This window comes from Prionailurus bengalensis, chromosome B3, assembly GCF_016509475.1.
Source record: "Prionailurus bengalensis isolate Pbe53 chromosome B3, Fcat_Pben_1.1_paternal_pri, whole genome shotgun sequence".
NCBI classification, from domain to species: Eukaryota; Metazoa; Chordata; class Mammalia; order Carnivora; family Felidae; genus Prionailurus; species Prionailurus bengalensis.
The window spans coordinates 22,937,949-22,951,415 of NC_057355.1; the positions used below are offsets into that span (position 1 = coordinate 22,937,949).

At 39.6% G+C, this 13,467-nt stretch overlaps 1 pseudogene; it reads right to left on the bottom strand.

The window, feature by feature from the left end:
* Window positions 1–2,176: 2,176 nt before the first annotated feature.
* Window positions 2,177–3,138, bottom strand: LOC122467827 (annotated as a pseudogene).
* Window positions 3,139–13,467: the final 10,329 nt, after the last annotated feature.

Consider the following 13,467-nt stretch of genomic DNA (forward strand, 5'->3'; position numbering starts at 1 on the left):
CTCTGGTATAGCCCAAGTCCTCAGGTATACAAAGACACTCTTGTTAGGCAGGATCTGACCAGTCCTTAGAGGTTACCTCCCAAGGGTAGGTTCAAGGGTCGGTTTCTTTGGAATGTAAAGGGATTGAACACCTCAAATCTACCATTAACCTTTACTGTACAGGTCATCCCCCCATCCCTTGGTGTAGGGACTTAGTTCTCTTATAAAAAAAAACATCGTATTTGAGCATCTACATATAGGATAGCATTCTTATAAAATATACTCAAATAGTATCAACATGAATATGCTTAACATTTGGAGAAGCCAGGGTGGTTTAGGGATAGATTTAAAGAAACAACTAATCCATCTGTATTAGTCTGGGCTTTCCAGAGAAATATAGCAAATAAGATTTATACACACACACACACACACACACACACACACACAAGTTTATTATAAGGAATTGATTCACACTATTATGGAGGCTGGCAAATTCTAAGTTCTGCAGGATGAGATGTCAAGCTGGAAACTTGAAGTCTGAAGACCAGCACGGTTGAACCCCAGGAAAAATCAATGGTTCAGTTCAAGTCTGAAGGCAGGAAAACAGCTGACACCAGATCAAAGACTACCTGACAATAAAACTTCTCTTACTTAGGGTCAGCCTTTTTATTCCCCTGAGGCATTCAACTGATTGATGTGGGAGACCACATTATGGAGAATAGTCCATATCACTCAGTATCCAAATCACTCAGTCTCCTGATTGATTGATTGATTGATTGATTTTTAATTTTTTAAATAAGTTTTAAAATGTTTATTTTTGAAAGAGAGAGAGAGAGAGTTCAAGTGTGGAAGGGGCAGAGAGAGAGTGACAGAGGATCCAAAGTACGCTCTGTGCTGACAGCAGTTAGCCCGATGCAGGGCTTGAACCCATGAACCACGAAATCATGACCTGAGCAATAGCCTGACATTTAACTGACAGAGCCACCCAGGTGCCCCTTATTTTTAATTTTTAAGTTCATTTTTTAAGAGAGAGAAGGGAAAAAAAAGAGTTCATGAGCAGGGGCAGAGGGACAGAGGGAGAGAAAGAGCACACTAAGCCTGGAGCCTGACATGGGACATGATACCACAACCCTGGGATCATGACCTGAGCTGAAATCAAGAGTCAGACTCTCAACCAACTGGGCCACCCAGGTTCCCAGTCTTCTTATTTAAATCTTATTCCCATACAAAACATCCTCACAGAAATGCCTAGAATATTTTTTTGGAAGCAATAAACTTTATAGGAAACTGAAAAAGGAGCAGAGTGAGAATTACTCATGAAAAATAAAAACACATAATTGTATCTTCAAGAGTTTTCATGAAACATTATGACCTATCAGATTAAGGTATTCACATTGTCTAACAAAAATGAACTGATCTAAGCAAGGGCAGCATGAAAATACTCTAATGCAGTGTTGCCCAAGAGAACTTTCTGTGATGATGGAAATGTTCTATGTTGTCTAATACAGAATCTGCCAGCCACATGGATACTAACAATATGGGTAATGTGATTGAAGAACTGATTTTTTTTAATTTAAATACAAGTCAGTTAACATATAGTGTAGTCATGGTTTCATGAATAGAATTCAGTGATTTATCACTTACATATACCACCCAGTGCTTATCCCAACAAGTGCCCTCCTTAATGCCCGTAACCTAGTTAGCCCATCCCCCCCCCACCCAGCACCCTGCCAGAAAACTTAAGTTTTGTCCCTCTATATTAGTCCCTTATGGTTTGAGACTGAGGAACTGAATTTTTAATATAGTTTAAACAACCACATGTGACTAGTGGCTACCAGTTGAACAGCACAGCTCTAATCTCTCATGGGTCAAAACAGTGGTTTATTTGTGAGACTTCTCTAATCACTGCTGAGGGGTGCAGAGGGTTGGGGATGGAAAGAGAGGAAAGCTCTTAACAGATTTATTTAGCTACTTAAACAAGTTCGGAAACTCTCCACATCTTTCAGAGGCAGGGCATGAAGAAAAGACTCTGGGGGAGACCTGAGTACACCATTGAACTCCTGGCGAATACCAAGGCACATAGAAAGCCTAGGGTTTGACTCACTCAGATGGGAAGATGCTTATGGTCCACACACAGAATCTGAGCCTTGGGTCATCTGTGCATCATCTGATGGGGCTGGTGGGAAGGTGGGGGTGCTCATTTATGGACAGGGTTTCCAGGGCTAGAAGTGGATTTAGAGGTGGAGGGAGGACCTGAGGGCCCCTTCTGGCCAAATCCTAAGCCTTATACTCCTTTCGGTATTAGCCAGCACTTGAAGGGCTCAGATCTCCCCCAGAGTCCTTTCCTTGCATCCTGCCTATGCAGACTGGACAGGCATTTTCTTTTGGGGGATTAATGCCTTATTCTTGCTTGTGAACACTTTGCTGGGATCCAGCTTTGTTAACAAAGGAGTTGGTCTCTTCTGCAAGCAGGTTTGTGCTGTGGGTTATGGATTGATACATGTTGAACCATTTTTTTTGTCTTGTGGACTAATTCCATAGGTGATGAAGTCCTACTGCCACTGTGGCAGACCCATGTGCATGATGAGCAGGTGATAGTAAGTGGTAAAGGTATCTGTAAGAAAATGCCAGTATAACACTCTGTCCAGGAACCAGATTTCAGTGTCACACTAACACTGCTTTCCCTCTTTGTAGACAAGGAAAACTTCCTATTCCTGTTGCAAGGATCCAGCTCAAATATCACACTTGGAGAATCAAAGTGAGTCTTCTCTGGCTGGTTCTCACTGGCTTCAAGACCATCATCCTCCAGGTTTACCAGGGTTGGTGGATTAGGGAGTGAATACATAGAAAACTGGTTGAATTGAGTCAGTTTTGAGATTCTGTTAATTGCCATGATGCCCAGTAGAATGATATGCTCATCCAGTTTCACATTCCATGTCCTGTGGAAGCCAGTGGTCATCAGGTAAAAGTTCTTCACATCCTCAGGTAACACACAGTTATTTTTTATTCCCATGAAGAAATCATATGACATTAAGCAGGTTTTTTTTCTATGATAGTCACCCTCTGTCACACCTGGGGAAGATTCAAGTATGCAGGTGATTCCCAGGGTCAGCTTCACCAGGTGTGCTTGCTACAGCCTGGGGGCACTGAATCCTCCATATTCTATGCATGGTGGGGGACACCAGAGGCTGGGCCATCAAGTTCACTGCATTTCCAGAGTAGTAGTGCTCCATGCAAAAAGCCAGGAGGGCAGAGATTAGGTGCCTGGGATGCTCTGGGAGTAGTAGTTCCCCAAGGCCTTCCCAAGGACTGGCCACCAATCGAGTCCACTTCACAGAGGAAGGGGTGGGGTGGGGAGCAACTCTTCCATCCAGACCCTCCCAGCCCACCTCTAAAATATATTTTTACAAGAGACTCTATTTATTTTAAAATATTTTTATTTGAATATAGTTAACACACAGTGTTCCATTAATTTCAGGTGAACAACAAACTGATTTGGTAAGTTTATACATCATACTATTACGCTATGTTCACCATCTGTCTATGCTACCATCTGTCCCAAAACATCTCTATTACATTATCATTAAGCTGTGTCTTCTATTCCCGTGACTTATTCATTCCATAACTGGAAGCCTGTATCTCCCATTTTCCTTCACCCATTTTGCTCATTCCCACATCCCCTCGCCTCTGGCAGCCATCAGTTTGTTCTCTTTATTTTTAGATCTGATTCTGCTTTTTGGTTGTTTGTTCATTCATTTGTTCTGTTATTTAGATTCCACATATAAGCAAAATTATATAGTATTTGTCTTTATCTATTTGATTTATTTTACTTAGCATAATTCCCTCTAGGTCCATCCATGGTTTCATAAGTGGCAAAATCCATTCCTTTTTAATGACTGTGTAATATTCCACCATATTATCTATCTGTCTATCTATCTCACATTGTCTATATCCATTAATCTATCAATGGACACATGGATTGCTTCTGTATCTTGACTATTGTAAATAGTGCTGTGATAAACATAGGGTTGTGTATGTCTTTTAATTTAATGTTTCTGTTTTCTTTGGGTAAATAGTGGAATTATTGGATCATATTGTATTCCCATTATTAATATTTTGATGGATCTTTATATTCTTTTCCACAGTGGCTGCACCAATATGGATTCCCACTAACAGTATATGAGAATTCCTTTTCCCCACATCCTTGCCATACTTATTTTTATATTTTTTATTTTAGTTATTCTGACAGGTGTAAGGAGATATATCATTGTAATTTTTTTTTTATTTTTTCAATATATGAAATATATTGTCAAATTGGTTTCCATACAACACCCAGTGCTCATCCCAAAAGGTGCCCTCCTCAATACCCATCACCCACTCTCCCCTCCCTCCCACCCCCCATCAACCCTCAGTTTGTTCTCAGTTTTTAAGAGTCTCTTATGCTTTGCCTCTCTCCCACTCTAACCTCTTTTTTTTTTCCTTCCCCTCCTCCATGGGTTTCTGTTAAGTTTCTCAGGATCCACATAAGTGTGAAAACATATGGTATCTGTCTTTCTCTGTATGGCTTACCTCACTTAGCATCACACTCTCCAGTACCATTCATGTTACTACAAAGGACCATATTTCGTTCTTTCTCATTGCCATGTAGTACTCCATTGTGTATATAAACCACAATTTCTTTATCCATTCATCAGTTGATGGACATCTAGGCTCTTTCCATAATTTGGCTATTGTTGAGAGGGCTGCTATAAACATTGGGGTACAAGTGTCCCTATGCATCAGTACTCCTGTATGCCTTGGGTAAATTCCTAGCAGTGCTATTGCTGGGTCATAGGGTAGGTCTATTTTTAATTTTCTGAGGAACCTCCACACTGCTTTCCAGAGCGGCTGCACCAATTTGCATTCCCACCAACAGTGCAAGAGGGTTCCCGTTTCTCCACATCCTCTCCAGCATCTGTAGTCTCCTGATTTGTTCATTTTGGCCACTCTGACTGGCGTGAGGTGATATCTGAGTGTGGTTTTGATTTGTATTTCCCTGATGAGGAGCGACGTTGAGCATCTTTTCATGTGCCTGTTGGCCATCCGGATGTCTTCTTTAGAGAAGTGTCTATTCATGTTTTCTGCCCATTTCTTCACTGGATTATTTGTTTTTCGGGTGTGGACTTTGGTGAGCTCTTTATAGATTTTGGATACTAGCCCTTTGTCCGATATGTCATTTGCTAATATCTTTTCCTATTCCGTTGGTTGCCGTTTAGTTTTGTTGGTTGTTTCCTTTGCTGTGCAGAAGCTTTTTATCTTCATAAGGTCCCAGTAATTAATTTTTGCTTTTTTCCCTTGCCTTTGGGGATGTGTTGAGTAAGAGATTGCTACGGCTGAGGTCAGAGAGGTCTTTTCCTGCTTTCTTCTCTAGGGTTTGGATGGTTTCCTGTCTCACATTCAGGTCCTTTATCCATTTTGAGTTTATTTTTGTGAATGGTGTGAGAAAGTGGTCTAGTTTCAACCTTCTGCATGTTGCCGTCCAGTTCTCCCAGCACCATTTGTTAAAGAGACTGTCTTTTTTCCATTGGATGTTCTTTCCTGCTTTGTCAAAGATGAGTTGGCCATATGTTTGTGGGTCTAGTTGTGGGGTTTCTCTTCTATTCCATTGGTCTATGTGTCTGTTTTTGTGCCAATACCATGCTGTCTTGATGATAACAGCTTTGTAGTAGAGGCTAAAGTCTGGGTTTCTGATTCCTCCTGTTTTGGTCTTCTTCTTCAAAATTACTTTGGCTATTCGGGGACTTTTGTGGTTCCATATGAAATTTAGGATTGCTTGTTCTAGTTTCGAGAAGAATGCTGGTGCAATTTTGATTGGGATTGCATTGAATGTGTAGATAGCTTTGGGTAGGATTGACATTTTGACAATATTTATTCTTCCAATCCATGAGCAGGGAATGTCTTTCCATTTCTTTAAATCTTCTTCAATTTCCTTCATAAGCTTTCTATAGTTTTCAGCATACAGATCTTTTACGTCTTTGGTTAGATTTATTCCTAGGTATTTTATGCTTCTTGGTGCAATTGTGAATGGGATCAGTTTCTTTATTTGTCTTTCTGTTGCTTCATTGTTAGTGTATAAGAATGCAACTGATTTCTGTACATTGATTTTGTATCCTGCAACTTTGCTGAATTCCTGTATCAGTTCTAGCAGACTTTTGGTGGAGTCTATCGGATTTTCCATGTATAATATGTCATCTGCAAAAAGTGAAAGCTTGACTTCATCTTTGCCAATTTTGATGCCTTTGATTTCCTTTTTTGTCTGATTGCTGATGCTAGTACTTCCAACACTATGTTAAACAACAGCAGTGAGAGTGGACATCCCTGTCGTGTTCCTGATCTCAGGGAAGAAGCTCTCAGTTTTTCCCCGTTGAGGATGATGTTACCTGTGGGCTTTTCATTAATGGCTTTGATGATGTTTAAGTATGTTCCTTCTATCCCGACTTTCTCAAGGGTTTTTATTAAGAAAGCGTGCTGAATTTTGTCAAAGGCCTTTTCTGCATAGATTGACAGGATCACATGGTTCTTACCTTTTCTTTTATTAATGTGATGTATCACGTTGATTGATTTGCAAATGTTGAACCAGCCCTGCATCCCAGGAATGAATCCCACTTGATCATGGTGAATAATTCTTTTTATATGCTGTTGAATTCAATTTGCTAGTATCTTATTGAGAATTTTTGCATCCATATTCATCAGGGATATTGGCCTGTAGTTCTCTTTTTTGACTGGGTCTCTGTCTGGTTTAGGAATCAAAGTAATACTGGCTTCATAGAATGAGTCTGGAAGTTTTCCTTCCCTTTCTATTTCTTGGAATAGCTTGAGAAGGATAGGTATTATCTCTGCTTTAAACGTCTGGTAGAACTCCCCTGGGAAGCCATCTGGTCCTGGACTCTTATTTGTTGGGAGATTTTTGATAACTGATTCAATTTCTTCGCTGGTTATGGGTCTGTTCAAGCTTTCTATTTCCTCCTGATTGAGTTTTGGAAGCATGTGGGTATTTAGGAATTTGTCGATTTCTTCCAGGTTGTCCAACTTGTTGGCATATAATTTTTCATGGTATTCCCTGATAATTGTTTGTATCTCTGAGGGACTGGTTGTAATAATCCCATTTTCATTCATGATTTTATCTATTTGGGTCATCTCCCTTTTCTTTTTGATAAGCCTGGCTAGAGGTTTGTCAATTTTGTTAATTTTTCAGAAAACCAACTCTTGGTTTCGTTGATCTGCTCTACAGTTTTTTTAGATTCTATATTGTTTATTTCTGCTCTGATCTTTATTATTTCTCTTCTGCTGGGTTTAGGCTGCCTTTGCTGTTCTGCTTCTATTTCCTTGTATTTGGGATTTTTCTTGTTTCTTGAGATAGGCCTGAATTGTGATGTATTTTCCTCTCAGGACTGCCTTCACTGCATCCCAAAGCGTTTGGATTGCTGTATTTTCATTTTCGTTTGTTTCCATATATTTTTTAATTTCTTCTCTAATTGCCTGGTTGACCCACTCATTCTTTAGTAGGGTGTTCTTTAACCTCCATGCTCTTAGAGGTTTTCCAGACTTTTTCCTGTGGTTGATTTCAAGCTTCGTAGCATTGTGGTCTGAAAGTATGCATGGTATAATTTCAATTCTTGTATACTTATTAAGGGGTGTTTTGTGACCCAGTATGTGATCTATCTTGGAGAATGTTCCATGTGCACTCAAGAAGAAAGTATATTCTGTTGCTTTGGGATGCAGAGTTCTAAATATATCTGTCAAGTCCATCTGATCCAATGTGTCATTCAGGGCCCTTGTTTCTTTATTGACCATGTGTCTAGATGATCTATCCATTTCTGTAAGTGGAGTGTTAAAGTCCCCTGCAATTACCACATTCTTATCAATAAGGTTGCTTATGTTTATGAGTAATTGTTTTATATATTTGGGGGCTCCGGTATTTGGCGCATAGACATTTATAATTGTTAGCTCTTCCTGGTGGATAGACCCTGTAATTATTATATAATGTCCTTCTTCATCTCTTGTTACAGCCTTTAATTTAAAGTCTAGTTTGTCTGATATAAGTATGGCTACTCCAGCTTTCTTTTGGCTTCCAGTAGCATGATAAATAGTTCTCTATCCCCTCACTCTCAGTCTAAAGGTGTCCTCATATCTAAAATGAGTCTCTTGTAGACAGCAAATAGATGGGTCTAGTTTTTTTTATCCATTCTGATACCCTATGTCTTTTGGTTGGTGCATTTAATCTATTTACATTCAGTGTTATTATAGAAAGATACGGGTTTAGAGTCATTGTGATGTCTGTATGATTTATGCTTGTAGCGATGTCTCTGGTACTTTGTCTCACAGGATCCCCCTTAGGATCTCTTGTAGGGCTGGTGACAAATTCCTTCAGTTTTTGTTTGTTTGGGAAGACCTTTATCTCTCCTTCTATTCTAAATGACAGACTTGCTGGATAAAGGATTCTCGGCTTCATATTTTTTCTGTTCATCACATTAAAGATCTCGTGCCAATCCTTTCTGGCCTGCCAAGTTTCAAAAGAAAGATGAGTCACGAGTCTTATAGGTCTCCCTTTATATGTGAGGGTACGTTTATGCCTTGCTGCTTTCAGAATTTTCTCTTTATCCTTGTATTTTGCCAGTTTCACTATGATATGTCGTGCAGAAGATTGATTCAAGTTACTTCTGAAGGGAGTTCTCTGTGCCTCTTGGATTTCAATGCCTTTTTCCTTCCCCAGTTCATGGAAGTTCTCAGCTATTATTTCTTCAAGTACCCCTTCAGTACCTTTCCCTCTCTCTTCCTCCTCTGGGATACCAATTATGCGTATATTATTTCTTTTTAGTGTATCACTTAGTTCTCTAATTTTCCCCTCATACTCCTGGATTTTTTTATCTCTCTTTTTCTCAGCTTCCTCTTTTTCCATAACTTTATCTTCTAGTTCACCTACTCTCTCCTCTGCCTCTTCAATCCGAGCCGTGGTCGTTTCCATTTTGTTATGCATCTCGTTTAAAGCGTTTTTCAGCTCCTCCTGACTGTTCCTTAGTCCCTTGATCTCTGTAGCAAGAGATTCTCTGCTGTCCTGTATACTGTTTTCAAGCCCAGCAATTAATTTTATGACTATTATTCTAAATTCACTTTCTGTTATATTATTTAAATCCTTTTTGATCAGTTCATTAGCTGTTGTTATTTCCTGGTGATTCTTCTGAGGAGAATTCTTCCGTTTGGTCATTTTGGATAGTCCCTGGAGTGGTGGGGGCCTGCAGGGCACTTTCCCTGTGCCGTGGTGTATAACTGGAGTTGGTGGGCGGAGCCGCAGTCTGACCTGATGTCTGCCCCCAGCCCACCGCTGGGGCCACAGTCAGACTGGTGTGTGCCTTCTCTTCCCCTCTCCTAGGGGCAGGATTCACTGTGGGGTGGTGTGCCCCGTCTGGTCTACTTGCACACTGCCAGGCTTGTGGTGCTGGGGATCTGGCATATTAGCTGGGGTGGGTAGGCAAGGTGCACAGGGGCAGGAGGGGCAGGCTTAGCTTGCTTCTCCTTAGGTGATCCACTTCAGGAGGGGCCCTGTGGCAGCGGGAGTCAGACCCGCTGCTATAATGTTGGCCCCGCAGAAACACAGCGTTGGGTGTTTGCGCGGAGCAAGCAAGCTCCCTGGCAGGGACTGGTTCTCTTTGGGATTTTGGCTGGGGGATGGGGGAGGGGGATGGCGCTGGTGAGCGTCTTTGTTCCCCGTCAAACAGCTCTGTCCTCCCTGGGCTCAGCAACTCTCCCTCCCTTTGTCCTCCAGCCTTCCTGCTTTTCGAGCAGAGCTGTTAACTTATGACCTCCCAGATGCTAAGTCGCGCTCGTTGTGGGAACACACTCCATCCAACCCCTCTGCTTTTGCAAGCCAGACTCGGGGGCTCTGCTTGGCCGGCAGACTGCCCCTCCACCCTGGCTCCTTCCCGCCAGTCCGTGCAGCGCACCGCCTCTCCGCCCTTCCTACTCTCTTCCGTGGGCCTCTCGTCTGCACTTGGCTCTGGAGACTCCGTTCTGCTAGTCTTCTGGTGGTTTTCTGGGTTATTTAGGCAGGTGTAGGTAGAATCTAAGTGATCAGCAGGATGCACGGTGAACCCAGTGTCCTCCTACGCCGCCATCTTCCTGTCTTGACTGATCTATCATTGTAATTTTTATTTACATTTCCTTGATGACTAGTGATGTCAAGAACTTTTTCATTTGTCTGTTGGTCATCTGTACCTCTCTAGAAAAATGGCTGTTTAGGTTAGTGTTTTTCATAGTTTTTTTTCATAGTTTTTTTTTTATCATTATGATAAGTGTACTCTTTAATCCCCATCACCTATTTAAGCCATTCTCCCACTTTCCCCCCACCCCCTATGGGTAACCATCAGTTTGTTCTCTCTAGGTAAGAGACTATTTCTTAGTTTGTCTGTCATTTTTTTACCTTTTGTTTGTTTGTTTTGTTTCTTAAATTTCACATATAAGTGAGATTATATGGTATTTGTCTTTCTTTGACTTATTTCGCTTAACATTATAATCTCTATGTTGTTGCAAATAGTAAGATTTCATTATTTTTTTATGGCATGGAAAGATGCTGTTGGTTAGAATGAAAACTGGTGCAGCTACTGGGGAAAACATTATGGATGTCCCTCAAAAAGTTAAATCTACCCTATGATCCAGCAATCACACTACTGGGTATTTACCAAAAGAAACAAACAAACAAACCCCAAAACTAAAGCAACAAACAAACAAACAAACAAAAAACACTAATTAAAAGTGATACATGCACCCTTATGGTCTTCTACCCATTTTTAGTGTAATTATTTCCTTTTTTGGATAATGAGTTGTATAAGTTATTTATATATTTTGCATATTAACCCCTTATATTTTGTGTATTAAAACCTTATTAGGTTTTTAATCCTTTTGAGTTTTATTTTTATGTATGATGTCTGAAAGTGGTCCAGTCTTATTCTTTTGCATGTAGCTGCCCACAATTTCCCAACATCATTTACTAAAGAAATTGTCTTTTATCCATTGTATTTTTGCCTTCTTTGTAACAGATTACATGACCATATAATCATGGGCTTATATGTGACATCTCTACTTAGTTCCATTGATCTATGTCTCTATTTTTCTGCCAGTACCATATTGCTTTGATTAGCACAGCATTGTAGTGTATCTTCAAGATGTAATACTTCCAGCTTGGTTCCTATTTCTCAAGATAGCTTTGCCTATTCATGTTTTGTGTGTGTGTGTGTGTGTGTGTGTGTGTCTGTGTGTGTGTGTGTGTGTGTCTGTGTGTGTGTGGTTCCATACAAATTTAGCATTATTTGTTCTAGATCTGTGAAAATACTGTTGATATTTTGATAGGTATTGCATTGAATTTGTAGATTGCTTTGGAGAGTATGGACATTCTAACAATATTAATTCTCCTGATCCATGAGCATGAAATATCCTTCCATTTAAATAAATGTAGATATATCATCTTCAATTTATTTCATTAATGTTTTATAATTCCCAGAGTAAATATTTCACCTCCATGGTTAAGGAGGCATTTTATTCTATTTTGGTAAAATTGTAAATGGAATTGTTTTCTTAATTGATCTTTCTGCTATTTTGTTATTCATGTATAGAAATTCTACCAATTTCTGAGTGTTAGATTTGTATCCTGCAACATTGTTGAATTAATTTATTACTTCTAATAGTTCTTTGGTGGAGTCTTTAAAGTTTTCTATGCATGGTGTCATGTCATCTGCAAATAGTGACAGTTTAACATCATTTTTACCAATATGGATGTTCCTTATTTCGTTTTATTTCCTAATTGCTGTGGCTAGGACTTCCAATACCATGTTGAGTAAAATTGGCAAGAGGGAAATCCTTGTCTTGTTGTCTTATAGAAAAAGCTCTCATGCTGAATGTTGAATTTTGTCAAATGCTTTTTTTGCATTTATTTAGATATGACTTTTATTCCTTTTAAAAATTTATTTATTTAAATTCAAGTTAGTTAACATACAGTGTAGTATTGGTTTCAGGAGTAGAACACAGTGATACATCTCTTACATATAACAACCAGTGCTTATCTCAACAATCCTTAAATTTGTATGGAACCACAAAAGACCCTGAATACCCAAAGTAATATTGAAGAAGAAACCAAAGCAGAAGACATCACAATCCCAAACTCTAACCTCTACTACAAAGCTGTAACCATCAAGACAGCATGGTATTGGCACAAAAACAGACACATAGACCAATGGAATAAAATAGAGACTCCAGAATTGGACCCACATATGTATGGCCAACTAATCTTTGACAAAGCAGGAAAGAATATCCAGTGGAAAAAAGGCAGTCTCTTTAACAAATGGTGCTGGGAGAACTGGACAGCAACATGCTGTGAATCTTTGATGATGTCCCCCTTCACACCCTTATTTCATTCATTGTCTGTCCACCCATGTCAAACTTTTCCTTTCCCTCTTCAGCTCCCCATCTCCCTAAGTCACATGGAATTTAGCCCCCCTCCTCTCAGGCTTTTAAGGGATAAAGAGGACTTCCAAAAACAACAAATTGAGGTTAAAAAGGAAGGAAAAAGCTATTTGGAAACAAAACTGGATGTTTCTTCACTCAGATGGGTTATGGAGACATTCGGAGAGCTGCTAGAATTTCATCAGTCACTTGCCTAAAATTTACTCCAGAGCCTGCATCAGATTACATGCCAGGACAAAAGAAAATCTTAAATTTCCTGAATATTAGTAAAAAAAAAATCCCTGATTGCGTTGGGAAACCTCAACTTGTTTCATTTATGTAAAAAAACACAATTTGGATAACAATATGGAGAGTAAGTTACATGTGTTTGTGGTGGGGGAGTTAAGATGGTGGAGTAGTAGGAGGACTGGGGCTTGTCTCCTCCCTTGAACACAGCTAGATAAACCTCAAACTATTTTTGAACACCTTGGTAATTGATCTGAGAATAAACAAAACAATATGCTTAATTTGAAAGAGAACACAGCAAGTATGTGGTTTGGAGAGATGAATTAGGGAGAGAAAAGTTGTAGTGTTGCTGAGGAGTCGAGCTCTTTTCACGAAGAGGAGACAAAGAGAGGGGGAGATTGAGCAGTGAATCAGGTTTGTGCAAGAAAAGCACTCCCCCCAAAAGTAGTAAGAGAGAAGGAGAGAGAGAAAGAGTGAAAACACTTTACCTATGAAATTGGTAGAATAGTAGAACAGACCAACAAAACTAAGAGATGGTTCTTCCAAACAAGTAATAAAATTGATAAGTCTCCTATCCAGAATTCTCAAAAACAAAAAAGAAAGGACCCAATTTTTTTTAAAAAAGTCACAAATGAAAGAGGAGGGATCACAACTAACAACATAGAAATTTAAAATATGGATATATATATATATATATATATATATCATAAGAGAGTATTGCAAAAATTATATGCCAACAAACTGGGCACCCTGGAAGGAAAGGATAAATTA